General features: G+C 40.0%; 1 long non-coding RNA gene across 1 annotated transcript; it reads right to left on the bottom strand.

Moving 5' to 3' along the window:
* Window positions 1–1055: 1055 nt before the first annotated feature.
* LOC103468090 (uncharacterized) lies at window positions 1056–3046 on the bottom strand. Its single transcript, XR_014088330.1, has 5 exons — window positions 2989–3046; window positions 2678–2759; window positions 2335–2577; window positions 1381–1464; window positions 1056–1297 (listed from the first exon to the last, which is right to left on the bottom strand). It is a non-coding gene; the product is annotated as an uncharacterized LOC103468090 (long non-coding RNA).
* Window positions 3047–4844: the final 1798 nt, after the last annotated feature.

Raw genomic sequence — 4844 nt, 5'->3', positions numbered from 1 at the left:
AATGTACAGGTGGCGCCTTTTCTTATGAATCAATTCACACTATAATGTTTTTTTAGCCTTGCGTTTTGTACCTCCTGCGGGATTCTTGACTATCTGAAGAACCAGCTCTAAGTTACTTTCTGAAGGCAGCTCTGCATTAGATTGAACCAGGTCACTTAAAAATTCCTCAAATGCTGGTAGGATTGTGTCATCATCAGTAACAGAAACAGTTATGTGATGAGAAATATTTTCCCCCACTAACTCTAACTGTACCAGATCATTACGTGCAGCCATTGAACCTGCAGCGTCATCCAGATCGATTAAAACATTCATAACTGCGGTGTAGAATTGACAATGTCAGGTACAGTATGAGTTGAAGGAGGGATTGATAACGATCTCCTTATTTCCATGTTATTGAAACGTTGGAGTTCAACCCTCTGATTTTGGTTCAGACCACCTCCTTGCTGCTGCTGTGCTTGATCAACTGCTGCAGTTTATAACCCGGGTTGTGATTCTATATTTTTAAAAGCTTCATTCAACCTAAATGAAGCAGTGGGTGAGGCGGCGGGTGAGTTTTGTGGAGAAACACAATTATTTAAACCGTGAAGTGCATCGTTAATTTGTCTGAAATATTCCAAGACTTCAGATTGGTTTAAAATAGGTGATCGCGGAGGGCTTAAAGCAGGGCTCTGTGAAATGTTATTATTTTCCGCAGTAGTCAGTGTTGAAGCAAATGATTGCAAAATCTGTATGGCATTAACAATTTGTTGTGAATAATCTGTCTGAGATTCTGAATTTTGAAAAGCTTCGAGTACAAATGAACCAGCGGGTGTGGCGGCGGGTGAATTTTGTGGAGAAAGACAATTATTTAAACCGTGAAGTGCATTGTTAATTTGTCTGAAATATTCCGAGACTTCAGATTGGTTTAAAATAGGTGATCTTGGAGGGCTTAAAGCAAGGCTAAAAGCAGGGCTCTGTGAAATGTTATCATTATTTTCCGCAGTATTCAGTGTTGATGCAAATGATTGCAAATTCTGAATTACATTAACAAGTTGTTCTGAATAATCTGTCTGAGATTCTGGATTTTGAAAAGCTTCATTTAATTCATCTCTACTTTTTTGGTCATCCATACTTCACAGAGTTAGAAGAGACAGATCAAACATGAATCATTTCGCAATCAACTTTGCATCAGAGTAAACATTGTCAACCAGAATTTTGCTTGCTTGTAGTAGTAACTTAGCTCTCGCACTCATAGAGTGGTAGAATGTTGAACTTTGTTTTCTGGATCCAGCACGTTTCTCCAGAAGCCACAGAGATTCTGTAACAAATAAATAAATAATCAGGAATACATTTCTAGCAGCGGTGAAATGTGATTTTAGTTGATAAAATCAAATAATATACCTGTAATCAAGACATCCAATAAGACAGCTCTGGCTTGCAGATTGTGTGCTCTCCTCTTATGTAGTATTGTTCGGGCTTTGGAAGCTGTGAAATATAATGAATGTGTGTTAAGATTTCACACACATCCCTACAGGCTTTGGTGCAATAGAGAAAAAATTAAAATGTCCTTCTAGTGTAGTATTCTGACAATGTCCTGCTAAATCACATTTACCAACACACACACACACATGCTTCTCGGGCTCTGGAAGCTGTGAAATATAATGAATGTGTGTTGAGATTTCATACAGGTTTTGGTACAATAGAGGAAAAAAAATTGAAATGTCCTACTATTGTGTGTATTCTGACGAAATGTCCTGCTAAATCACATTTACCAACACACTCACACACACACACGGAGCAAGATTCTCCCCTGGCCCCCTCCTCTGTGCTTCCTCTGCCAGTCTGTGTGTCTCTTTGCTTAAATATAGTATATATCTTTCATTCATTCAAGTAAAGTTTAGTAAAGCCTTTTATTACAAATTTCAATTTAGACTGTGGTCTACTGAGATTTCACGCACACACACAGCAAGACTTTGCAAGGCCTCCTCTTTAAAGACAGATACACATGCACACACACGCAGCAAAGACTCTCTCTGTGCACCCGCTTTGCTTTTTCTATCAGTCTGTGTGTCTCTTTGTTTAAATATAGCATATATCTTTAATTTATCGGAGTAAAGTTTGAAGTTTAGTAAAGGCTTTTATTACAAATTTCAGTTTAGACTGGTCTGTTGAGATTTTACGCGCACACATGCAGTAAACTCTCCCCCTGCCCCCTCCGCTTTGCTTTCTCTATCAGTCTGTGTGTGTGTGTGTGTGTCTTTGTTTAAATATAGTATATATCTTTATCTGAATAAAGTTTAAAGTTTAGTATGTATGCTAATAAAATAATAAATAATTTAAAACAATAAAACTTACCCGTGTGAAGAGAATCAGAAGGCCTCTCTGGTTCTGGTTCTGATTCTGGTTCTGATTCTGCTTCTGGTCCTGGTTCTTGTGGTTGCGTGTCCGCTGTAGTTTCTTGCCGTGGCGAGGGAGGAGGCGTGATGCCAACGGCATCAACTCTCTGCCTAGGAGGTAAGTCGGATACTTCTTGTGTCACAAAGCTGTCTTCCGAGCCAGATGAGATGTAGATTACAGAATCTTCATTAGAAGTGCAAGCTATGGACGATAAAAGAAATACAGTACGTTGATAGAAAACCAGTTTCCTGATTAGTTCAAAATTAGTTCAAATGTTTCAAATTGTTAAAATAAAACTTACTCTGAACTCCCTTATGGATGTAGGTTGATTTTTGATCAGGAACAGTTCTGAAACCAGTTGCTGACGCATCTGCATTCATCAGCTGTGAAGAACATATAGCTTCAGAGACATGTCTTCTTTTTTTAGTCAGCGATAAACGATTCCTCCTACAGTTTTTATGGTTATCTATAAGAAAATGGATACGTAGAAAATATCATATATATATATATATATATATATATATATATATATATATATATATATATATATATAATTATTTTTTTCAGTTTTAGAACTCTGATTACAGAAGTGTAAAAAGGTAGTAAAATTACCATGGATAAACTCTGGTTTTGTTTGGGACTGGTGTGTCTTCTGATTTTTAGTAAGATCTGGAGGAATAATATGCATATATTTAAGTTTTTCATTTTTATAGGATTAAATTATTTTAGAATTAGGGTTACAGAGAAAAGTTATGACAAAAACGACTTACCACTTATAATGTCTGATTCTGCATTCTGAGAGAATGCACCTAAGCAAACAGACATTATTATTAAACACAGTGCATATCTATACATATATATAAACTGAGAAAGAGATTTTTAGTATTTTTCTTTACTTATGGTCAAAAAACGTGTAGAGGTCTTGAGACCCAAAAGTTGTAGATCCGTCAGAATTAACCTGCTTGCATGGAAAACCGGACATATTTCAGAATAATGCTGGTTTAAAGATGAAGCAAAATGTAAAAGTTTACAACTCCTGTTGTACCGCAGATGAGAGAAGATCTGTGCCATTGTGGTCTTGCCGAGATGATGCATCCTTTTATAGGACCGTGTGGCAGTGAAATTGTGATTTTTTTCCTTCAGAAGGATTGCCTGAGGCAGGCATTGCTGGCTGCAGGGTCAGAGGTCAGCCTCTTACCCAGCTATAGGATATATCATATTCTGCGGAAGAGTACGAGGTAGGTTTCACTGTATGTTGGCTGAGAGATATGATACAATCCTTTTAAAGAGGACTATGTAGAGTGAATCTGCTGATTTTGCCTTCAGAAGGATTGCCTAATGTATCCTGAAGGTGGGCATCACCGGCTTCGGGGTCAGAGGTCAGCCTCTCTTTCCTAGCTATAGGATATATCATATTCTGCGGAAGAGTACGAGGTAGGTTTAACCGTATGCTGGCTCAGAGATCAAATACACACGCACGCACACACGGCAAGACTCTCCCCCCTCCTCCTCCTTGGAGACAGACACAAGAAAGATTCTGGTTACCCTGCCTCTTGTGGGACAAGAGTTATAGGCAGTTAACTCCAGCACTGTGTATCATGAATAAAATCTGTTTAAAACCATAAGTACTTACAATATTCTTAATGTAATTCAACATGGTTTAGAATATAGTATATTTATTTATTCATTTATATTTATTTATTCACCTCAAACTCCGATAAAAATTTGACAGAAGGGTGCCAGATGGGTTATCATATAATATATGCGACATATGTTTGGGGGGAGGGGGGTATCAGGTTACCGGATGCGGGGGGAGGGGGGATTGATATCAATTAATATCAATTAATCCATCAAACTCCAATTAAAATTTGACAGAAGGTGGTATATATAGTCTCTCTTTTTTTCCTCTGTTTCTCTTTGCCCAGATGGGTGTAGAGCTGCAGGAGGTCCGGACAGGCCCTTCGCCATCCATCCATCCATTTTCTTCCACTTATCCAGGATTAGGTCGCAGGGGCAGCAGCTTCAGAACGGAGGCCCAGACTTCCCTCTCCCCAGCCACTTCTTCCAGCTCCTCCGGGGCATTCCCAGGCCAGCCGAGAGACATAGTCCCTCCAGTGTGTCCTGGGTCTTCTCCGAGGCCTCCTCCCGGTGGGACGTGCCCGGAACAACTCACCAGGGAGGCGTCCAGGAGGCATCCTGACCAGATGCCCGAGCCACCTCAACTGGTTCCTCTCGACGTGGAGGAGCAGCGGCTCTACTCTGAGTCCCCCCCGGATGACCAAGCTTCTCACCCCATCTCTAAGGGAGAGCCCAGCCACTCTGTGGAGGAAACCCATTTCGACCGTTTGCATCCCTGATCTCGTTCTTTTGGTCATGACCCAAAGCTCATGACCATAGATGAGGGTGGAAACGTAGATCGACCGGTAAATCGAGAGCTTCGCTTTTTGACTCAGCTCTCTTTTCACCAC

The sequence above is a fragment of the Poecilia reticulata genome, chromosome 7, assembly GCF_904066995.2.
Source record: "Poecilia reticulata chromosome 7, P_reticulata-male-v2, whole genome shotgun sequence".
Taxonomy (NCBI): domain Eukaryota; kingdom Metazoa; phylum Chordata; class Actinopteri; order Cyprinodontiformes; family Poeciliidae; genus Poecilia; species Poecilia reticulata.
The sequence above is the reverse complement of the archived record's forward strand: the minus strand, read 5'-3'. Positions and strand labels throughout refer to the sequence as shown.